Raw genomic sequence first — 25479 nt, 5'->3', positions numbered from 1 at the left:
GGAAGCCATAGATTTGTGTAGCTCTAGTTAATCTATTTCTGACTGTTAAATAAATAGAAATGTTATTCTTTCTCCTATTGATCAATACTTAAATTGTTTCCAAAATTTTGCTGTTATAAATGATGTTGCTGTGAATATCCTTATGTTTGTATCTGGGCTTCCCTAATCAACCTGGGTTTGATTCCTGGGTTGGGAAGATCCCCTGGAGACAGAAAAGCCTCCCCACTCCAGTATTCTGGCCTGGAGAGTTCCATGGACTGTACAGTCCATGGGGTCGCAGAGAGTCGGACACAACTGAGTGACTTTCACTTCCACTTTCTTTTCATGTATGTATCCTGGACAGTAAATGCTGGGTTGTGGACATACATGTGTTAGCTCTGCTAGATAATGCCCCAGTTGTTTTTTCAGTTTGGTTTCCAGTAGCTTATAGAAGTTTCTGTTCTTCCATAGTCTCACCAACAGTTGATATTATCATACTTTTAAAGCACATTTGGTGGGTCTTACAATGGCAACCCACTCCAGTACTCTTGCCTGGAAAATCCCATGGATGGAGGAGCCTGGTGGGCTGCAGTCCATGGGGTCGCTAAGAGTCGGACACGACTGAGCGACTTCACTTTCACTTTTCACTTTTCACTTTCATGCATTGGAGAAAGAAATGGCAACCCACTCCAGTGTTCTTGCCTGGAGAATCCCAGGGACAGGGGAGCCTGGTGGGCTGCCATCTATGGGGTCGCACAGAGTCGGACACAACTGAAGTGACTTAGCATAGCATAAGTGGTATCTCATTGCATTTTTATTTATTTATTTATTTATTTAAATTTATTTATTTTAATTAGAGGCTAATTAATTTACAATATTGTATTGGTTTTGCCATACATCAACATGAATCCGCCATGGGTGTACATGTGTTCCCAATCCTGAACCCCCCCTCCCACCTCCCTCCCCATACCATTGCATTTTTAATTTGTATTTCCCTGATTACTAATGGTGTTGAGAATATTTTTAATGTTTAATGACTACTCAGTTCTGATTTTTTGCCCACTTTCCTATTGGAATGTTTCATTTTCATTAATTAACATGCAGGCCTTCTCCCCTTTTAATTGTGAAATATACATAAACAAAACTCCACAAGACATTTACGTACAACTTAATAAACAATTTCAAGGAAATATTCATGTAAGTACAACCTATGTCAAGAAATAAATGTTTCTAGTATATGCAGGGAGGAGATCAAGATGGTGGACGAGAGAAGAACACTGAGCTCCCCTTCCCCAGTGCACACATCAAAGTTACAGCTACATGTTGCAGGAAAGGAGACTCATTCCAGGGCCTGAGAGTGGGCTGTTGTCTAACACTGGGAAATGAATTGTCCAAGGAGACACATGTGCTGCCTAAGCAAGAGACTTTATTGGGAAAGGACACCTGGGCAGAGACCAGGAGGATAAGGGAACCCAGTAGAACTGCTCTGTCATGTGGCTCACAGTCTCAAGTTTTATGGTGATGGGATTAGTTTCCAGGTGTCCTAGGCCGATCGTTCTGATTCAGGGTTCTTCCTGGTGAGGCACCCATTGCTCAACCAAGATGGATGCCAGTTAGAAGGATTCTGGGAGATGAAAGGACATGTGGCATCTTCTTTTGACCTTTCCCAAACTCTTCTGGTTGGTGGTGGCCTATTAATTCCGTATTCCTTACCAGAACCTTGTGTCATAAAATAACTCATGCAAATGGTACTATGGTGCCTGACTAGAGTGGGCAGTTTCAGTGTATTACCCCTAACATACAGGTGGAGCAATTCTCACTGAAAACAAACAGGAGACTGGCAGAAAGACTCTTCTACAACAAAGACTGTAAAGAAAGATCTACCTGGAACCAGGTAATAAGGGAAGGAGCAATCACCAGGGCAGGGCCTACACAGAAGAGGAGGGGAATTACACAAGCTTAGAGATCCTCCCTAGGGATTGAGGGATCCAAACCATGTATTGGGGCTCCCACCCTGGGATCCAACACAAGGAAAATAAGTCCCCTTATTTGGTTTAAAAACCAGTGGGACTTACAGGAGGGCTGTAGTAAACCATGGCTCCATTCATGAAGAGTGTGCACACACTTGCTTACTTCCCTGCACAAGCTGGGAGAAGCAGATTGAAACTGCCCAGGGCTCTGACCAGTTCCCACCTCCCAACCCTCTAGCCCCAGTGCATACCCTCACCAGGGAGAAGGCTACCGTACCAAAGAGAGTGTACACTTCAGGTGGGGAGACAGAGCCAGCTGGGACCCGGTAGTGCATCTGAGTGGGGTGTGGGTGGCCATTGCTGGTGCTCTCGGAAGCAGTGGATCTGGATCAGTCTGCAGGTCAGATTGGTGTTCTGGGACCATCCCAGTATGTACCCTGGCTGACACTGGGTGCCCACTCTGGCCCACTTCCTTTAGCACTGTTCCCCACCAAGTTGAAGGTGCTATTGCCAGGAGATGGGAGAACGCACATTTAGAGGGAACAAAACCAACTCAGACCAGAACCTCAGGGCTTCTGACCTAGCATCTTAGGACCCAAGCTCAGCCTAGATAGGATGGTGACACCTGCTGAGCATAAGAGAAGCCCCAGATCACACATGGCTCTGGTTCCAGCCTCTCCATTTTCAGCCCCACCTACCACCAAGGTAATAGCTATCATCACACCTCAGGGAAGGCGGGGCTCATCCTCACTTCAGATCCAGCTCTCCACCAAAGTCACTAGGCACAAGAAGACTGCATAAGGATGCTCCCACAACAAGGAAACTCCTTCAAGACCTGGATAGATAACTATTTAATCCAATTTCATAGAGACAAGAGGTTAAAGAATCCACCTTCAATACAGGAGATACAGGAGATGTGAGTTCAATCCCTGGGTCAGGAAGATCCCCTGGAGGCGGGCATGGCAACCCACTCCAGTATTCTTGCCTAGAGAATCCCATTGACAGAGGAGCCTGGCAGGCTACAGTCCATAGGGTCGCAAAGAGTCAGACACGACTGAAGCAACTGAGCATGTGCATAGAGACAAGGTTAACAAAATAAGATAAGAATTTGTTTCAAATGAAAGAACAAGAAAAACCTCTGGTGGGTGGAGTTCGGGGGAGGAAACTAACAAAACAAAGATAAATAATTTACCAGATAAAGAGTTCCAAGCATTAGTAATAAGAATGCTAACTGAACTTGTGAAGAGAATAAATAAACGCAGAATTTTTAACAAGGAACCAGAGGATATTAAAAAACCACTCAGAGCTGACGAATGCAATAACTGGAATGAAAAAGAAAGAAGTGATAGTAGACTAAGGGATACAAAAGAATGCATAAGTGATCTGGGAGATAAGACTAATGGAAATCACCCAAACAGAAGAGCAAAACGAAAAAATAATTTTTAAGTGAAGACAATTTCAGGGATAATATCAAGTAGATGAAAGGTTGTTGCTGAACCACACAAAGACGCCGGGATTCTTGGCCTCTGGAGGAGAAGAATTCAATCCGGGGCCAAAGACGAGGCTTGATCGCTCAGAGCTTTTGTGTAATAAAGTTTTATTAAAGTATAAAGGAGATAGAGAAAGCTTCTGATATGCATCAGAAGGGGGCAGAAAGAGTACCCGCTTGCTAGTGTAAGCAATGGAGTTATATACTCTCCAATGAATCAAAAGAATGTCTGGAGGTTGTAAAGACCTCACCAGACTTAGTCCCATAATTTACATTTTAAGATAACAGGATTAGCCAGAAGGTTTAATCCAGAGACTGTCCTCAGGCAGGATACATTATTGTTATATAATCCTAAGGAATGTAGAGGGGGAAAAAAGTTGGTCCTTTCTTCCTCCTTGAGAATTCCAGACCCCTCTCTCCTTGGGGACCCCTAGACTTCTTATCAACCTGCCTAGGAAATGACTCTCTCAGTATGCTAACATTCACACTGTAGAGGTCTCAGAAGAGAGAGAAAGAAAAGGATAGAAAATATATTTGATGAAATTGTGACTGAAAATTTCCCATACCTGAAGAAGAAAATAGACCTTCAGGTACAAGAAGCAGAGAGTGTCTCTACAAGATGAATCCCAAAAAGCCTATACCAACATAAAAGTAAAATAGCAAAAGTTGTCAAAGAGATAATTCTAAAGTCAGAAAGATAAAAACAAAGGGTCACATACAAGGGAACCACCATAATGCTATCAGCTAATTTTTCTACAGAAACATTGCAGACCAGAAAGGAGTGGCATGACATATTTAAAATACAAAGGGAAAAACCTACAGCCTAGGATACTTTACCCAGCAAGGTTATCATTCAGAATTGAAGACGAGATAAGGAACTTCTCAGACAAGCAAAAACTAAAAGAATTCAACAAAACTTACACCACACTACAAGAAGTGTTGAAAGTGGAAGTCTAAGTAGAAAAGAAAAGGCTATAATATGAAGTAAAAATTGATAGGAAAGGAAAAATCCCACTAGTAAAGGCAAATATATACTAAAGGTTGTGGATCAATCACTTAAATAAGCTAGCATGAAGATTAAAAGGCAAAAATTGTAATATCAATTATAACTGCAATAAATAGTTAAGGGATAAGATAAATATGATGTCAAAAACACAAAAATGGAGGAGGGGAGTAAAAACATAAGTCTTTTAGAATGTCTTTGAATTTAAATGACTGTCATTTTAAAAGTAGGTATGGGAGGCTGTGTAAGTATGGGACATGATCAAGTCTATGTTTCAGGAATATTACCTTCAAGATTTTGTGGAATTTAGGAGGTCAGCTGTATAGTGAGTATTAGGGTTGACTTGATTGATAGTAACCCAAAATAACACTACTTTAAAAAGCTTTGTCTACCCGAAACAAACAGAACATTATAAATCAGCTGTACTCCAATAAAATCTTTTTTTAAAAGTCGTGTCCAGAGACCCAGTTCAAGGTCTAATATGGCATCAAAGCTCCCTGATGTCAAAGACTCAGTGTCTTCTTACATTGCTGTTCTCATTAGTGGTCGCAATCTAATGCCCAAGATGGCAGTATCCACATTTCAGGCAGCAAACTTCAGTAGGGACACAGTAAAAGAGATCAAAGTGTGTCCATCAACAGTCCTTTTAAGAAGATTCCCAGGAACTGTCACATGACTCTTCTACTTACCTCCCATTGGCCAGAACTTAGTCACATGGTCATACCCACTGCAAGGTAAACAGGGAAGTATAGCAGAAAAAATGGAAGTGCAGGCAACTGGTAGTTTTTGCCACTGAGAAACAAAATATTGGAAACAAGAGGAGCAATAACTACTGCAGACTACTGTAGTATTGCAGTAAGGAATAATAGGGACTATGTTTGTGAGGATGAAGTGTGAAGGCAAGATCTAAGAGCTGTCTAGGAAGCAGATGGCTTAAAAGATGGTGATATAGGGGACGGGTTGATGGCTCTTGATTTCTGGCTTGAGGGACTGAGTAGATAAAAGTCACACCATGGGGAATTTTCACTATCACAAAGCAGATAGAAGGAAAAAACAAAATGAGGGAGAAAAGGCAAAATAGTTTGGATTTGACTTAAAAGCAGAAGGAGAGATACAAATATCCAAATAACATAGGATGCTGGGCATTTCCTTCTAGCTAAGAGAGTGGAATATAAAACTTCCAGACCTGACTGTCACCAACTAGAAGAACAACTGTGGGCAAGTGATTTCATCCTCTGGACCTTAATTTTCTCATCTATAAAATGGCTTCCCTGGTGGCTCAGACAGTAAAGCATCTGCCCACAATGCAGGAGACCCGGGTTCAATCCCTGGGTCAGGGAGAACCCCTGAAGAAGGAAATGGCAACCCACTCCAGTACTCTTGCCTAGAAAATTCAATGGGTGGAGGAGCCTGGTGGGCTACAGTCCATGGGGTTGTAAACAGTCAGACGTGAGTGAGCAATTTCACTTTCATAAAATAGGAAATTTCCACCAGATAATGTCTAAATTCTCATCAGCTGTAGAATTATTTGATTCACCAATCAGACCAATCACCTGTGCTAACCATCAGGATGAAGTGCACAACCTTGCATCACTCCAGCCCATGCATTCTGTGCCAATGGAGAAAGTAAAGAGGTTATATCTTTCAGTTCGGTTCAGTTCAGTCACTCAGTCGTGTCCGACTGTGCACCCCATGAATTGCAGCACGCTGGGCCTCCCTGTCCATCACCGTCTCCCGGAGTTCACTCAAACTCACATCCATCTCATCCTCTGTCGTCCCCTTCTCCTCCTGCCCCCAATCCCTCCCAGCATCAGAGTCTTTTCCAATGAGTCAACTCTTCGCGTGAGGTGGCCAAAGTACTGGAGTTTCAACTTCAGCATCATTCCTTCCAAAGAACACCCAGGACTGATCTCCTTTAGAATGGACTGGTTGGATCTCCTTGCAGTCCAAGGGACTCTCAGGAGTCTTCTCTAACACCACAGTTCAAAAGCATCAATTCTTCGGTGCCCAGCTTTCTTTACAGTCCAACTCTCACATCCATACATGACCACTGGAAAAACCATAGCCTTAACTAGACAGACCTTTGTTGGCAAAGTAATATCTCTGCTTTTCAATATGCTATCTAGATTGGTCATAACTTTTCTTCCAAGGAGTAAGCGTCTTTTAATTTCAGGTTATATCTTTAAGTCCAAGTAAACACAATTGCCTGTGTAATTGCTTCATATCTCTTTTCAACTTGGCTGTTGGAAACCTAGTTTTGTGTGGTCAGATGGTATTAAACTTTGGTAAATTTACAAAGTCTCTCATTAAGTGGGAGTGGTTTTGTGAAACTTCACTTCAAGACCATTTTAAAAGGTTTTACTTGGTGAGAAAAAGATTACTTTTCCTATTATGTACATAAGTCTACATGTGGTAGTTGGAAATATCTCCCTTGAGTTAAGAATTTTCCTTTTGGTTGGTCAAGTATCATTGTTCCATTTACTACAAAGGATTAAAATGACTTGTTTCATCACAGAGCAAAATAATGGCCACAGCATGTGATTTTTGGCAGAAAGAACACTTTGTAATTGCTAATTTCCTATATCCAAATTCAGCTGAAGATTGCACCCTGAGTCCACAGTGCTTTGCAAGTCTTAACAACAGGACCGAAGGACTCTACCAGACTTTGTAAAATGCCAATGAATCTAGACTAGCAGGGAGTTTGCTGAGAATGAGCCTTTTGAAAGGAATATTCAAATCCAAGACCCCAAATGCTTTATGGAGACATGAAAGAGTCCGCAGGACACAACTGGTAGACTCAGGTGTTGGCTTTGGCTGGTGTCTCTCTTCTCATCTTCATTGTGTTCTATGCCACCTGGCAGCTGTCCTCAAGGTCAGACTCTTTTAAAAACTCAGCAATTTAAATGAGAGCCAGTGGTGCTTTCAGCAGGTATAATCCCTTTTACTTGGAAAGTGTTTCGGCTAGTATTTCTTTTGATACAAAAAAGTTTGGAAATCTGATATAAGTATAATATTTTCAAACTCATCTCTCACACCAAATTTACATTCCACAGCCAAAGAAAAATATTTTTTACTGAATAAGTATCAGATCCCCGTCTACAATGAAAACATACATTTTCAAAGTAGCCAAAAGAAAACAAATGATAATGAAACTATGATGATATAATCAACTTTGGTGCCAGTTTTCTATCCCTCTAGTCCCCAAACAATCTTCAACCTTGTCTCTTGTATTTTTTAATGAATTATTCTTTGCATTCGAAAACCAGACCTTAAAGTGCAAATATCTTTACTCTTTGTCAAAGCATTCCATGTAGATCAATTTGCAGAATGTGGGAACCAGAGTTACAGCTGATACCACTGAAACACTGCTCTCTCAATTAGGTCTATAAAATATATTGAATTATGTAAAATCTGTGAATTCTCAAAATCCCAAACACTGTGTTATGACTTTTGCTGACCAAGAAGTGGAGATGTGTGCAGGAACCATGGTGCTATAGGGCAAAGAGAATTGGCTAGATATAACCACTGAGTCATACTTAAAGCCAAGTTTGTTCCTACCTAGCAGGGTGATCTTGGGTAAACCAGTTGGCCTCTCTGTTACCAATAATTTCTAATTGTTTCAGTAACTCTTTAAGTGAGAAAAATCATCACTATGTCGCATATATGAGATAGGCTACTTATCCTGTCTATATCTGTCTTATCTGTTGGATTGGCCAAAGAGTTCATTTGGGTTTTTCCATAGCATCTTATGATTTGTTTTCAAAACAAATGTTTTGGCCAACCCAATATCTATCTATCTATCTGTCCATCTATCTATGTATCATTCATCTATCTATCAGTAAACTAGTAGCTTAATTCCTAAATCCCTGAAGTCATCTAGTCTTCTCACCTCTCACTCCTCACTCCTAATCTACCACCAAATTCTACCAACATTTCCTTCAGAATATACCCAGAACCTGACCCTTCTCATCACCTTCATTGTTCATGGTGGTGACCAGCCCTGTCAGCTGTCTTTGGATGATGGCATTGACTACCTCCCCTGATTTCTCTGCTTCTTGCTCTCCTTCAAGGTATTTTCAATACAGAAGCCAAAGTGACTTCTTAAAAACAGAAGTCAGATCCTCAGTCCTCAGCTCAATGACTGATCACCCCCTGAGGATCTGGCCTCCCTCATCACTCTCTAGCCCTTTTTCTGCCTCTGCTCTCTCTGCCCCAACCTCAACAGCCTCTTGCCAGACATGCCGCTGCCTCAGATATCTGCATTGCTGCTTCCTCTGCCGGCAGAGACTGGTTCACTAACCCAAGTTTGAGTTAATGTGGGCAAAGTATTTGCATTGAATCATTGGGAATGAAAAAGATGTAGTAAATCTAGAGCACATTCTTATAAAGTAAGAATGAAACTTTATAAGTGTTAGTTGCTCAGTCATGTCTGACTCTTTGCAACCCCTTGGACTGTAGGCTGCCAGGCTCTCCTGTCCCTGTAATTCTCCAAGCAAGAATACTGGAGTGGGCTGACATTTCCTTCTTCAGGGGATCTTCCCAACCCAGGGATTGAACCCGGGTCTCCTGAATAGCAGGAGGATTTTTTATCGTCTGAGCCACGTTCCTAACAAAGGCACAAACTCTACAGGACTGAGTGACAAATTGGAGAAAGGGATTAAAAAGGGTAAAAATATCTGTGTTCCTATATGAACCAAAGATATTTTTAAATATGTTGTTATATTATTTAAATAACATTATATATTATGTTCCAAAGTTTTTCAGGTGTGGAATTAGTATACATTTCAAGTTCAGCATTTCAAAGTATCTCCTAACTCTAAAATACTATAATTAACAAATACTATAAAATAATTATGTAAATCAAATACAGATACGCTTTCTCACATGACTGTGCTTATAGAATACTGATGCAGTCTTATATGGCTTCCCTTCTGGCTCAGCCGGTAAAGATTCTGCCTGTAATATGGGAGACCTGGGTTTGATCCCTGGGTTTGGAAGACCCCTGGCGGAGGAAAAGGCTACCCACTCCAGTATTTTTGCCTGGAGAATTCTCAGACACGACTAAACGACTTTCACATTCACTTATTTAAATACTAGATTTATGTTACTGTATTTAAGAAAAATAATTTTTTCAGTGACATTCACTTATTTAAATATCAGATTTATGTTACTGTAGTTAAGAAAAAAATTCTTTTTGGCTATGTGGTTTTATGAGAAGTATTTTTCTACTCTTCAGAAATAATTTACAAAGAACCAATGAAGTTTTAATTTTAATCTTGAGCATTCCACCTTTCTCTTGCTAGACTGGATGTGTGTGTGTGTGTGTGTGTGCGTGTGTGTGTGTGTGTTATGTGTGTTTAATGAATCCATTAGTTCATGCATAAGCCAAAAAATTAAAGTGGATCACCAATTTTGGGCAACTAAGCTACTTAATTCTTGTATGCATAAACATTGATTTTTTTAACCTATGTGATGTATTTCAACCTACGTGGATCAGATATAAAAAGGTTTTCTGTGCCTGTTCCCTGACCCAGTGCCAAGGAGAAAAGAAGTTTAAATAATTCTAACTTCTTAATAGGTCATCCAGACAACAAAGCCTCTGCCTTTGGATAATGCTGCAGTTTCAATAAAGTAGTGTTTTCACGGCACTTTAGAAGAGCTATTATTAAAAATGCAGGTCTTTGAGCCTTGTTCCAAACCTTCTGAAAGGTATTTCTAGTGCTGAAGCAGGAATCTGCTCCCTAGTTGACCCGCATATATTAAAATTTGAAGATTACTGCAAAGAAGGTATATTCCACGTTCGGTATGAACATGAGAACCTAACAAGCATTGCTTGAGGATTCTAAGTCAATATGTTGAAAACATTCCCTTAACATTATCAGTCATGCTTTGTGTTAGCCACTAGTCTGTGTTAAGGGCTCTGGGTATTCAGTTGTTATTGTATTATTGTTATGTAACTGACAGCTTTATTCAGAGCTAATTTATATACATCACTCATTCAAAGTGTGCTATTTAATGGCTTTTAGTATGTTCATAGAGTTGTGCAACAATCCTAACAATTAATTTTAGAACATTTTAATCATTCTCAAAAGAATCTCCACACCCCTTAGCTATAATGTCTTTCCTCCTCAGCCCAAGGCAAACACTAACCTTGCTTCTGTGTCTATAGATATATGGTGAACATTTGTGTACAAGTTTTGGGGTTAACATATGTTTTCATTCTCTTAGGCTTTTACATTGAGTGGAATTGCTGGGTCTAATTGCAACTCTATGTTTAACTTTTTGAGCAACTGCCAAACTGTTTTCCAAAGTAGCTGTACCATTTTACATTCCTGCCAAATGTTTGAGAATTCTGATTTGTCTACATTCTCACCAACACTTACTATCTGTCTTTTTGATAATAGCCCTTCTAGACAAGTGGTATTGATTGGCATTTCCCTAATGACTATGTCAAGCATCATTTCATGTGTTTATTGGCCACTTGTGTATATTCTTTGGGGAAATGTCTGTTCAGATCCTTTGCCAGTTTTTTATTGAGTTTTTTAAATCTTTTTATTATTGAGTTGTAAGGGAGGAGAAGGGGACGACAGAGGATGAGATGGCTGGATGGCATTACTGACTCGATAGACGTGAGTCTGAGTGAACTCCGAGAGTTGGTGATGGACAGGGTGGCCTGGCATGCTGCGATTCATGGGGTCGCAAAGAGTCGGACACGACTGAGCGACTGATCTGATCTGATCTGAAGGGCTCTTTCAGATAGTCTAGATAGTCCCTTATCAGAGGGATGATTTGCAGATATTTCCTGCCATTCTATGGATTTTATCATTTTCTTGGTAATGCCCTTTGTTGTACACAAGTTTTTAATTTTATTGACTTCCCATTTGTTTCTTCTCTTGTTGCTCATATTTTTTTGTCCTAGCTAGTAATTTGTTTCAAAGTCATGCAGATTTACTCTTTTGTTTTCTTCCAAGAGTGTTATAGTTTTAGCTCTTAACATTTAGATTTTTGATGAGTTTGAACTAATTTTTGTATACAGTGTGAAGTAGGGGTCCAGCTGCATGCACATGTCCAGTTGTCCCATTACCATTTGTTGAAAAGATTATTCTTTCCCTCATTGAATGGTTTTGTTGTTTAGTCACTAAGTCGTGTTAACTCTTTTGCAACCCTATGGACTGTAGCCCTCCAGGCTCCTCTGTCCATGGGATTTCATAGGCAAGAATACTGGAGTGGGTTGCTGTTTCCTTCTCCAAGGGATCTCCCTGACCCTGGTATCAAACCCGAGTCTCCTGCATTGGCAGGCAGATTCTTTACCACTGAGATAACAGGGAAGCCCTTGAATGGTTTTAGCACCCTGTAAAAAGTCACTTGATCATAAATGTGAGAGTGTGTTTCTGGACTCTCAATTCTATTATCGATCTATTATATATTCATCCTTATGCCAGTAGCATACTGCCTTGACCACTGTAGCTTTATGATAAGTTTTTAAATTCAGGAAGTGTGAGTCCTTCAACTTCGTTCATCTTATATTGATAAAAGATTTTTTGGTTATTCTGGGTCCTTTGGGTTTCCAAATGAATTTTAGGATCATCATGTCAATTTCTACAAAGAAGTCTGGTAGGATTCTGATAGAGATTTCACTAAATTTATAAATCAGTTACAGAAGTAAAGCCATTTTAACAGTGTTAAGTCTTCCAATCTATAAACATAAAATGTCTTTCTATTTATTGCTCAGTTCAGTTCAGTCGCTCAGTCATGTCCAATTCTTTGCGACACCAACAATCTCAGCACACCAGGCCTCCCTCCATCACCAATTCCCGGAGACCATCCAAACCAATGTCCATTGAGTAGGTGATGCCATCCAACCATCTCATCCTCTGTCATCCCCTTCTCCTCCTGCCCCCATTCCCTCCCAGCATCAGGGTCTTTTCCAATGAGTCAGCTCTTTGCATCAGGTGGCCAAAGTATTGGAGTTTCAGCTTTAAGATCAGTCCTTCCAATGAACACCCAGGACTGATCTCCTTTAGGAAGGACTGGTTGGATCTCCTTGCAGTCCAAGGGACTCTCAAGAGTCTTCTCCAACACCACAGTTCAAAGGCATCAATTCATCAGCACTCAGCTTTCTTTATAGTCCGACTCTCACATCCCTACATGACCACTGGAAAAAACCATAGCCTTGACTAGACAGACCTTTGCTGACAAAGTATTGTCTCTGCTTTTGAATATGCTATCTAGGTTGGTCATAACTTTCCTTCCAAGGAGTAAGCATCTTTTAATTTCATGGCTGTGCTCACCATCTGCAGTGATTTTGGAGCCCCAAAAAAATAAAGTCTGACACTGTTTCCCCATCTATTTGCCAAAAAGTGACGGGACCAGATGCCATGATCTTTGTTTTCCGAATGTTGAGCTTTAAGCCAACTTTTTCACTCTCCTCTTTCACTTTCATCAAGAGGCTCTAGTTCTTCTTCACTTTCTGCCATAAGGGTGGTGTCATCTTGCATATCTGAGGTTATTGCTATTTCTCCAGGCAATCTTGATTCCAGCTTGTGCTTCTTCCAGCCCAGCATTTCTCATGATGTACTCTGCATCTAAGTTAAATAAGCAGGGTGACAGTATACAGCCTTGACGTACTCCTTTTCCTATTTGGAACCAGTCTGTTGTTCCATGTCCAGTTCTAACTGTTGCTTTCTGACCTGCATATAGGTTTCTTAAGAGGCAGGTCAGGTGGTCTGGTATTCCCATCTCTTGAAGGATTTTCCAGTTTATTGTGATCCACACAGTCAAAGGCTTTGGCATAGTCAATAAAGCAGAAATAGATGTTTTTCTGGAACTCTCTTGCTTGTTCAATGATCCAGCAAATGTTGGCAATTTGATCTCTGGTTCCTCTGCCTTTTCTAAAACCAGCTTGAACATCTGGAGGTTCACAGTTCACGTATTGCTGAAGCCTGGCTTGGAGAATTTTGAGAATTACTTTACCAGCGTGTGAGATGAATGCAATTGTGCGGTAGTTCGAGCATTCTTTGGCATTGCCTTTCTTTGGGATTGCAATGAAAACTGACCTTTTCCAGTCCTGTGGCCACTGCTGAGTTCTCCAAATTTGCTGGCATATTGAGTGCAGCACTTTCACAGCATCATCTTTCAGGATTTGAAATAGCTCAACTGGATTTCCATCACCTCCACTACCTTTGTTCATAGTGATGCTTCCTAAGGCCCACTTGACTTCACATTCCAGGATGTCTGGTTCTAGGTGAGTGTGAGTGATCACACTGTCATGATTATCTGGGTCCTGAAGATCTTTTTTTGTACAATTCTCTGTGTATTCTTGCCACCTCTTCTTAATATCTTCTGCTTCTGTTAGGTCCATACCATTTCTGTCCTTTATTGAGCCTATCTTTGCATGAAATGTTCCCTTGATATTGCTAATTGTCTTGAAGAGATCTCTAGTCTTTCCCATTCTGTTGTTTTCCTCTATTTCTTTGCATTGATCACTGAGGAAGGCTTTCTTATCTCTTCTTGCTATTCTTCGGAACTCTGCATTCAGATGCTTATATCTTTCCTTTTCTCCTTTGCTTTTCGCTTCTCTTTTTTCACAGCTATTTGTAAGGCTTCCCCAGACAGCCATTTTGCTTTTTTGCATTTCTTTTCCATGGGGATGGTCTTGATCCCTGTCTCCTGTACAATGTCATGAACCTCAGTCCATAGTTCATCAGGCACTCTATCAGATCTAGTCCCTTAAATCTATTTCTCACTTCCACTGTATAATCATAAGGAATTTGATTTAGGTCAAACCTGAATGGTCTAGTGGTTTTCCCTACTTTCTTCAATTTCAGTCTGAATTTGGCAATAAGGAGCTCTTGATCTGAGCTATAGTCAGCTCCCTGTCTTGTTTTTGCTGACTGTATATAGCTTCTCCATCTTTGGCTGCAAAGAATATAATCAATCTGATTTTGGTGATGTCCATGTGTAGAGTCTTCTCTTGTGTTGGAAGAGAGTGTTTGCTATGACCAGTGCATTCTCTTGGCAAAACTCTATTAGCTTTTGCCCTGCTTCATTCCATGTTCCAAGGCCAAATTTGCCTGTTACTCCAGGTGTTTCTTCACATCCTACTTTTGCATCCCAGTCCTTTATAATGAAAAGGACATCTTTTTTGGGTGTTAGTTCTAAAAGGTCTTGTAGGTCTTCATAGAACCGTTCAACTTCAGCTTCTTCAGCATTACTAGTTGGGTCATAGACTTGGATTACTGTGATACTCAATGGTTTGCCTTGGAAACGAATAAGGAGGGGCTGGAGATTGAGTTCAGTCACCAATGGCCAATGATTTAATCAATTGTGCTTAGGCAATGAAGCCTCTATAAAAACCCAAAAGGTGAGAGTTTGCAAATACTTGATCTTGCCTGTTTCCTCTATTAGACTGTAAGCTCTATAAGGGTAAGACTCTTTTTCTATTTATGTTTTTATTAAGATCATATTTAATGGAGAAGACAGAAAACTTTCCCCTTAAGGTCAGATCTCCATAAAAGAAGGATGTCCACTCTTTCCACTTCTATTCAACATTGTTGAAGGGCAATCAGGCAAGCAAAAGAAATAAAATCAAAAGCAACCAAACCAGAAATGAATAAAACTATCTCTGTTAGCAAATGACATGATCTTTTATGTGGAAAATCCTAAAGAATCTGCTAAAAAACTATTAGAATAAATAAGTTCAGCAAGGTTGCAGAATACAAATCAATATACAAAAGTCATTCTTATTTTTATATACTTGTATGAGGAATTAAAAATAAAATTAAGAAAAAATCCATTTACAATAGCATTAAAGAATAAAATACTTAAAAACACATGTAACAAGGGGCTTTCCTAGTAGCTCAGCTAGTAAAGAATCTGCCCACAATGCAGGAGACCCTAGTTCAATTCCTGGACCAGCAAGATTCCCTGGAGAAGGGATAGGCTACCCACTCCAGTATTCTTGGGATTCCCTGGTGCCTCAGATGGTAAAGAATCCACCTGCATTGCAGGAGATCTGGGTTTGATCCCTGGGTTGGGAAGATCCCCTGGAGGAGGGCATGGCAACCCATTTCAATGTTCTTGCCTGGAGAATCCCCATGGACAGAGGAGCCTGTTGGGTTACAATCCATGGGATCACAAAGATTCAGACATGACTGTGTAATTAAGCACAGCACAGCACATGTAACAAAAGAAGTAGAAAACATACACCATGAAAACTATAAAACTTTGTTGAAAGAAATTATATAAGATGGAGCAACGGCTGCGATGGTGCAGGAGTGGCTGAGAAGAGCTACCCCACGTCCAAGGTAAGGAGCAGCCGTGAAGAGATACCCCTTGTCCAAGGTAAGAGAAACCCAAGTAAGAAGGTAGGCACTGAGAGAGGGCATCAGAGGGCAGACAGACTGAAACCACAATCACAGACAACTAGCCAATATGATCACATGGACCACAGCCTTGTCTAACTCAATGAAACTAAGCTATGCCATGTGGGGCCACCCAAGACAGATGGGTCATGGTGGAGAGGACAGACAGAATGTGGTCCCCTGGAGAAGGGAATGGCAAACCACTTCTGTATTCTTGCCTTGAGAACCCCGTGAACAGTATGAAAAGGCAAAAAGATAGGACATTGAAAGATGAGCTCCACAGGTCGGTAGGTGCCCAATATGCTACTGGAGATCAGTGGAGAAATAACTCCAGAAAGAATTGAGGGATGGAGCCAAAGGAAAAACAATACCCAGTTGTGGATGGGACTGGTGATAGAAGCAAGGTCCGATGCTATAAAGAGCAATATTGCATAGGAACCTGGAATGTTAGGTCCATGAATCAAGGCAATATGGAAGTGGTCAAACAGGAAATGGCAAGAATGAATGTCGACATTCTAGGAATCAGCGAGCTAAGATGGACTGGAATGGGTGAATTTAACTCAGATGACCATTATATGTACTACTGTGGGCAGGAATCCCTTAGAAGAAATGGAGTAGCCCTCATAGTCAACAAAAGAGTCTGAAATGCAGTTTTTGAGATTGGATGCAATCTCAAAAATGACAGAATGATCTCTGTTTGTTTCCAAGGCAAACCATTCAATATCACAGTAATCCAAGTCTATGCCCCAACCAGTAACGCTGAAGAAGCTGAAGTTGAATGGTTCTATGAAGACCTATAAAACCTTCTAGAACTAACACCAAGAAAAAGATGTTCTTTTCATTTTAGGGGACAGGAATGCAAAAGTAGGATGTCAAGAAACACCTGGAGTAACAGGCAAATTTGGCTTTGGAGTACAGAATGAAGCAGGGTAAAACCTAATAGAGTTCTGCCAAGAGAACGCACTGGTCATAGCAAACACCCTCTTCCAACAACACAAGAGAAGACTCTACACATGGACATCACCAGATGGTCAACACCAAAATCAGATTGATTATATTTTTTTGCAGCCAAAGATGGAGAAGCTGTATAAAGTCAGCAAAAACAAGACCAAGAGCTGGCTGTGGCTCAGATCATGAATTCCTTTTTGCCAGATTCAGACTTAAATTGAAGAAAATGGGGAAAACCACTAGACCATTCAGGTATGACCTAAATCAAATCCCTTATGACTATACAGTGGAAGTGAGAAATAGATAAAAGGGACTAGATGTGATAGAGTGCCTGATGAACTATGGACAGAGGTTCATGACATTGTACAGGAGACAGGGATCAAGACCCTGAGAGAGTCAGTTCCTAGGAAGATTGATAAGGAGTCTAGGGGTTCCCCAAGGAGAGAGGGGTCTGGAAGTCTCAAGGAGGAAGAAAGGACAAACTTTTTTTCTTTCTCCACATTCCATAGGATTATATAACAATAATGTATCCTGCCTAAGGACAGTCTTTGGATTAAACCTTCTGTTATCTTTAAATGTAAATTATGGGAGTAGACCTGGTCTTTACAAGGATGTATCCTGCCTGAGGACAGTGTTATCTTAAAATGTAAGTTATGGGAGTAGGTCTGATGAGGGCTTTACAACCTCCAGATATTCTTTGGATTATATAGCTTCATTGTTAACACTAGCAAGCGGGTACTCTTTCTGCCCCCTTCTGATGCCTATGTCAGAAGCTTTCTCTGTCTCCTTTATACTTTAATAAAACTTTATTACACAAAAGCTCTGAGCAATCAAGCCTCGTCTCTGGCCCCGGATTGAATTCTTCTCCTCCGGGGGCCAAGAATCCCGGTGTCTTTGCGTGATTCAACAACAACCTTTCAATCCCCATGGAAAAGAAATGCAAAAAAGCAAAATGGCTGTCTGGGGAAGCCTTACAAATAGCTGTGAAAAAAGAGAAGCGAAAAGCAAAGGAGAAAAGGAAAGATATAAGCATCTGAATGCAGAGCTGAACTGAACCTGATAATTACATGGTTGGTTTCCCTGGCAACCAGCCCCCATCCTTAGTTCAGTTCAGTTCAGTCGCTCAGTCGTGTCCAACTCTTTGCGACCCCCATGAATTGCAGCACTCCGGGCCTCCCTGTCCATTACCAACTCCCGGAGTTCATCCAAACTCACATCCATTGAGTCGGTGACACCATCCAGCCATCTCATCATCCGTCGTCCCCTTTCCTCCTGCCCCTAATCCCTCCCAGCATCAGAGTCTCTTCCAATGAGTCAACACTTCGCATGAGGTGGCCAAAGTTCTGGAGTTTCAGTTTTAGCATCATTCCTTCCAAAGAACACCCAGGGCTGATCTACTTTAGAATGGACTGCTTGGATCTCCTTGCAGTCCAAGGGACTGGCAAGAGTCTTCTCCAACACCACTGTTCAAAAGCATCAATTCTTCGGCGCTAAGCTTTCTTCACAGTCCAACTCTCACATCCATACATGACCACTGGAAAAACCATAGCCTTGACTAGACAGACCTTTGTTGGCAAAGTAATGTCTCTGCTTTTCAATAAGCATCCTTAGATGGGATCCAAATGTCACCTAATTAACATAACAAAAGACAGTGGTCACTGTCATCCCTTAGGCAGGCAATTCCAAGGGTTTTAGAAGCCAGTTCTGATTATGCTGATCATATGGCTGCTGTTGATGTACTAGGGATAAATTAGAGGGCCAGGGCAGCTTTTTCTTAGTCAAAACAGACACTATTTTTTTAACCCCTAAAGCATCTAGTTTTAAAAATCTGAATCCATTTCCAATGGTGGCATCTCTTTTGCTGATGAAATATGAGGAGCAATTAGGTAGTTCTGTTGGTTAGTCAGCTGTCAAGATTGGTAGCATAATCATAGGTATTTTCACATAATCTTCTTATTCCTCAGTAAGGAAACATTTCACACTTCTTAGGTATGGGCCCCATGATACCAGGGTTTTTATATTTTCACATGGACAAGGAGGGATAGAAGCAGAATAAGGAAAGAGGTTTTCGGATATAAGAGTAAATATATTTCCTAACCTAGATTTAACTCTTTTAATATCAATTATTTCTATCCATCAATTTTCCATGTTAGAAAGTAAATTCCTAGAATAATATTAAAAGAGTTTAATCAAAAGAGTTTGGAACAATTATTTTTTTCTATTAAATTTTGTGACTTAGAGGTATTCAACATTTCTTTGTCTCAGAATCACCTTTCCTAGTTCTAACAGGGTCAGAGGGCCAGAGAAATAAAACAACTATGATTACATCAGCAATTTTGGCAGTTGGTTTATCAGCTGCACTAACTAGTTGCTCCTCGTATTTCATCAGCAAAAGAGATCTCCCTTGGAAATGGATTAAGGGGACTTCCCTGGTGGGCCAGTGGTTAAGATTTTGCCTTCCAATGCAGGGGCCACAGGTTCCATCCCTGGCTGGGGAATGGAGAGCCCACATGCTGCACAGCACAGCCAAAAAATAAAAATAAATGAAATAACAATAAGAATAATATAATACTTTTAAAAGAAAATGGATTCAGACGTTTCAAAACCAGATGCTTTAGGGGCAAAACAATAGTAATTTCTATTTTGGTGAGAAAAAAGTGTTGGGCCTTTAATTTATCTCTGTTGTTAAGTGTTAGTCACTCAGTCATGTCTGACTTTTTGCCACCCCATGGACTGTAGCCCACCAGGCTCCTCTGTCCATGGGATTCTCAAGGCAAGAATATTGGAGTGGGTTGCCATTTCCTTCTCCAGGGGATCTTCCTGACCCAGGAATCGAACCTATAGATGATGAACAGTACCTATTCTATACCATATACATGGGTATCCAAATATATTTATGTATATGCATATGTATGGGGTTTCCCTGGTGCCTCAAATAGTAAAGAATCTGCCTGCAATGTGGGAGACCAGGATTTGATCCCTGGATTAGGAAGATCTCCCAGAAAAGGGAATGATTACTCATTTCATGGGGATCATGAAGAGTTGGACACAATTGAGTGACTAACACTTTCACTTCACTTTCATGCATATGTATATTTTTAACTTCATAGACAATTCACAGCCTAAGGAGGAAACACTTTGAAACTAAGATATATCATTGTTGCTTCTTTAAGAGAAAAACTTATTTTAGTTTTATGGTTTGAGTCAACTTATATATCACATGATTTATAAATGTCAAACATACTTAAAAACAAAGTTTGGCTTATTTGGATAGTTCATTAAGCTAATAAGCCCAAGGGTAGATCTTGATTGACTTATAGGTGAGTTTGATTAGCAAATATTCCTGAGACAAATCTTCGAAGAGCATTTTTATTACTTTGCTCTAGTGAATTCCAAGATTTCGTGCTGTCATATAGTAACAGGCTGCACATAAAACCTTAGTGCTGACTCGGCAAATGACAGCTGGGGGAACTGCTCAGTACTGGTGCATAGTCTGAATTGGCTCTAGTCTACACCAATGGTGGTGAGTCTTCATTAGAATATTAAAACACTTTCTCGTTTACATGGTTTTGCATTAAACCGATTCACATACACATGTAATACATTGTATGATCAGTACTCAAGTCACACTGAAAGCATATCCTATTTGTATTTGGTGACCAATCCTCATGAGCTTCCCTAAGGAAAAAAAAAGCTACAGAGTTGAGTAGTTTGTTTGGGACATAGTCTCACCTACCAGAGGGTCACTGCTTTCCTAACCATGACGCACCTAAGTCCTCAAACTAAATCTGCTTGCCCAAAGGCACTACTGCAGCATTTCGCTCAAACCTGCCCTTCCCTGTGCCGGGACCACTTTCCCTCCTCCTCTCTGGTGGCATTTAAACACCCATTTAAGGAAACGTCATGTTTTAGGAATTTAGGTTTGTCCACAGAACTGTAAAAGTGATCAGCGACTCTTCCCAGTCTGTGTGTGTGTGTATACGTGCACACACATACAAAGGTGTGCTCTGTGATGTAAAATGTTTGCACAGATGACCTGCTTCCTGTTTTGCTCTGTGAGGTGGGAAAGGAAGACAAGCAAGCAGGTGTGTAATCAGAAAGGTGAGCAGAGCAAGAAGCCTCTCAGGGAGTGAAGCTGAGGCGCCAGCAGGTGGAAGGAGTCAGTCCGCTGGGACTAGAGAATGGGTTCTCGCCATCTCTTTTCTAATCCCAGATAGTCTCCTACACGGGCTCCGTTAAGACAGGATGGGGAGACCAGCACAGACCCTCAAATGCCCTACACTCTTAGAATCTATTTTCTGAGGCAAGGGTACTTCCTAACGGGTCTCTGGAAGAGAAGCAACTGGTCCCAGTCAAAAGGTCAAAGAAAGAGAGGTTTGTTTTTACTTTCTATCTTCCTCATTGAGTTTTTTACAGACCTTCTCAATACATAATGGAAACAATGTATTACATCAACTTTAGGGTGATTTTTTTTTTCTTCACAATTTAACACCTCTGAAACTGAGATGCATCCTATGATCAATGGCAATTTACGGGATTGATGTAGCCTGAATTGAATTTCTTATATGAGCATGTATTTCCACTAGGGTCACTACCAACCTGAGACCACTTTAAATTAGATTATCTCTCTGAGTTGTTTGCAACGCACTGGTGGTGTGAATGCAGATCTCATACCTATGTGAGTAAAGGTTATTGTTCAGAACCTCAGGGAAGAGTTTTCTTTTCTCTCTCCTACCAGGGCTGAGGTTGAAAAATGAAACTGTCCCTTGGAGACTCCGGCTTTATGCCAGGGTCTCTTATTAGACTCCCTATCCTAGGCTTTTTTCTTGGTAGTTGATAAAATAATGGCTTATCTTATAGCCAAAAGAATTTAAGAAATTTCATAGTGGAATTAAAAATGCTTGTCTCCAGGGAGAAGCATTTCTTCCCAGTTTCTTACTTGAATTGAAAATTGAAATTGGTTGTCTCCAGGGACAAGCATTCTTCCCAGTTTCTTACTTCTGAGCAGCAACACTGCCTTCTTCAGGTCTTCACTTGTCTTTCAGAGCCTGCCAGACCTCTCCAAAAGATTCAGGTAATCACCCTCCACATGAATGATTCACTGTGCAATTTGTGGATATAATGGGATTTGTTCATTTGTAATTTCATCAAGATATAATTTTTGAGTAAATATTGTTATAATGCTATAATTACCACTGTGGTGAATTTGTTCATTTTCTTTTGCAAATATTTATAAGGTTATCTATTCTATGCACTGGGGAAGGAAAAAATATGCCCAAGAAGTGGCCCCTGACTTAAGGGAGCTTTGAGTCTGTTATGATTGGATAAGGGATGTGCTAAATAACTGTAATGTAATGTAGAAAATGATAATACCAGGGGAAAGGAATGGAAAAGCTATCCCATGATATTCAGGAGAGAAAGAAATCATTTCTAGTCTGGGAGAATCAAAAAATACTTTATGGATGATATGCATTATAATATTAAGGGGGAAAGTAATAAGGATTATCATTTAAAATGCTTTGTGCACTTTGTCACTCAGTCGTGTCTGACTCTTTGTGACCCCATGGACTTTAGCCCTCCAGGCTCCCCTGGCCATGGGATTCTCCAGGCAAGGATACTAGAGTGGGTTGCCAAGCCCTCCTCTTTGTCATGCCTCCTCCTCCTTTAGTTACATTATTTTATGTAGTCCTCTATGAAATCAATGTAAATTCCATTTTACAGCTGAGAAAACTGGTTTTGAAAACTGAATAACTTTTTACTTTTTAGAGGCATAATCCTTGTTGAGAAGGCTGATGCTTATCAGTGGGAATAGTCAGAACAAAGGCAAGGATGTGGGAAAGCCAGGGACACATGCATAGATATTACACAGATCATCGGAAGTCTAAAGGCAAGTGATAAGAGAGATAAAACCGAGTGCTTTGTTTTAGCTAGATAATGAAGGAATCAATGAGAGTTGTCATGGACATAGAATAAAATAGCCTGGTAGATGGTTTACTAAAGTTCTAACAAAGGAGGAAAGTGAAAGTGAAGTTGCTCAATCGTGTCCGACTCTGAGACCCCATGGGCTATAGCTTACCAGGCTCCTCCATCGATGGGATTTTCCAGGCAAGAATACTGGAGTGGGCTGCCATTTCCTTCTCCAGGAGATCTTCCCAACCCAGGGATTGAACCTGGGTCTCCTGCATTGTAGGCAGACACTTTACCATCTGAGTCACCAGGGAAGTCCCTAACAATGGAGAAATAGTTGTCAAAGATGAGGCAGTGATTTGGGTATTGAGTGTTTAGGAGAAAGTAATACTAGAAGAAATAGTGAGCACAAGAGAATATGGGACATTAAGGTCCTGTCCTAATGAGCTTAATTATAAGTGTCCCAATACTGTCTGTGCCAGCAGAGTAAGAGTTTAGGAAAAAGGGCCAAGCAATTGTAGGATGTAATCAATGGTAAGGCTAGTGCCCATGGAGGGATAATCTTAGACCAGAGTGCTTCAAACTCAAATATGGTTCAGTGAGGTACCATGATATACAAAAAATGATCCTCATACATGGACCTTGGTGACTCATGAAGTACGGGGAGACTCATTCTCATCAAGGAAGACCTTTCAATGCCCAATGAGAGAGACTGAGAGCAAATCTGAACCACAAGGAAAAGGACTGATTTATGCTAAAGGGGGCTTCTCTGGTAGCTCAGCTGCTAAAAAATCTGCCTGTAATGCAGGAAGCCCTGGTTCAATTCCTGGATCAGGAAGATCCCTTGGAGAAGGGATAGGCTACCCACTCCAGTATTCTTAGGATTCCATGGTGGCTCAGATGGTAAAGAATCCACCTGCAATGTGGGAGACCTGGGTTTGATCCCTGGGTTGGGAAGATCCCCTGGAGGAGGGCATGGCAACCCACTTCAGTGTTCTTGCCTGGTGAATCCCCATGGACAGAGGAGCCTGGTGGGCTACAGTCCATGGGGTCACAAAGAGTTGAACACGACTGAGAGACTGAGCACAGCACAGCACAACAGGCTAAAAGCATTGATCGAAACCAGTTCTGCCCCCACTGCTAGTTACCAGTTTCCTAGGGTACAAAGTTGGCTTTTAATCCCCATTCTATCACTAGACAAACTGGTATAAAAGTTGGGCATCAGAGACTTAGGTGGAAGGATCAGCCAAAGAGGCTTCTGGCTGGAGCTTTGTGGTCTTTCAATGGAAGACTGAAATGTTATGCTCTCCACCTCTCTAGGGATCTGTTAATTTCAAAGCACCCTTACATCAGGCATAAAGAAGTCAAAGGATTACATTACTTCTAGTCCATGTTTGTTTACAGAAAAGGTAACTGATATCTACTGCCAGCCTGAGTTCTCATTTTTTCTAAATATATACATATATATATATTTTATTTTTGACTACGCTTTGTTTGTGCCTTTATTGCTGTGCGTGGGGCTTCTCTAGTTGTGGAGAGCGGGGGATACTCTCTAGTCAAGGTGTGCGGACTTCTCGTGGTGCTTGTCTTGCTGAAGAGTGTGGACTCTAGGCGCATGGCTTCAGTAGTTGTGGCTCCCAGGCTCCAGAGTGCAGGCTTGGCAATTGTGGCACTTGGGCATAGTTGCCCCATGGCATGTGGTATATTCCCAGACTAGGGATCAAACCAGTGTCCCCTGCATTGCAAGGCAGATTCTTAACCACTGGACCACCAGGGAAACCCTCATTAATTCTAGAACAATTATGGGTAGCTTGAGTAGGGTTGGAAAAATCTGAAACCATCAGTAGGCAGTTGAAACCATCAGTAGGTAGTTGAAATTGCTCGATTAGTTTAAGAGGAGAGCATAAACAAGAGATTTTAAAGTCATGAAGATACAATGTGTGTGTGCTCAGTCATGTCCAGCTCTTTGAAACTCCCTGCACTGTAGCTTGCCAGGATCCTCTGTCTGTGTAATTTTTTCAGGCAAGAATACTGGAGCAGGTTGCCATTTCCTCCTCCAGGGGATCTTCCTGACCCAGGGATTGAACCTGAGTCTTTTGCATCTTCTGTATTGGCAGGCAGCTTCTTTACCACTGCACTACCTGGGAAACCCCTAAATAGATACAATGGTTGCAAGTATTTTTTTTTTTTTTCTTTAAGTGAAATTGTTGAAAGAAGTAGGATAGGGAAAAGGCAAACAGAGGGAAGATCCAAGGACTGACACAAAGGGATCCTCTGAACATGGAGAAAAAGAGGAGGAAGGGGAGTTGGACAAGAATTTGGAGGGAAGGAGGACAGGGGAGAATGACAGATGTCATACAGAAACAGAGAAGGAATAAAACCATTAGATGGTCTACTAGGAGGTCATTGTGACCCCTAAGAGCAAGCATGAGTGAACAAATCATACCACAGTGGATGTAACATGAGTAGGCAGTAAGGAAATGAAAGCAATATAGTTTTTTCCCCTCAAAGATACTTGGCTGTGGAAGGAAGGAAGGAAGGAGGGAAGGAGAGGCGGGGAAGGAACTCTGAGCATAGAAACTCAGAGTTGAGAGAAGTTTTTCTTTTTGATTTTCAAATCTTTGAAGTGTTGTCTTTGAAAAGAATTTTATCTAATCTTCAGTGTCTTACTGCTTCTATTTTAGGCCATGGGATTAGAGTCAGAGGGTCCTGGATTCAGTTTATGCTGCTGTGTACTAGCTTTATCTTTCCCATGGAGCATAAGGTGTATGATTTTGACACGTTACTTAATCTTACTTATTTCACATGCAGATGAACATT

General features: G+C 40.9%; 1 protein-coding gene and 1 non-coding gene across 3 annotated transcripts in view; one reads left to right on the top strand and one right to left on the bottom strand.

The window, feature by feature from the left end:
• The window catches only part of LMNTD1 (lamin tail domain containing 1), a 505938-nt gene that overhangs the window by 411411 nt on the left and 69048 nt on the right, over positions 1 to 25479 (top strand). The window lies entirely within an intron of this gene.
• Positions 22902 to 22973, bottom strand: TRNAC-ACA. Its single transcript has one exon. It is a non-coding gene; the product is annotated as a tRNA-Cys (tRNA).

The sequence above is a fragment of the Bubalus bubalis genome, chromosome 4, assembly GCF_019923935.1.
Source record: "Bubalus bubalis isolate 160015118507 breed Murrah chromosome 4, NDDB_SH_1, whole genome shotgun sequence".
Lineage (NCBI taxonomy): Eukaryota > Metazoa > Chordata > Mammalia > Artiodactyla > Bovidae > Bubalus > Bubalus bubalis.
This window is presented reverse-complemented; position numbering and strand designations above follow the sequence as displayed.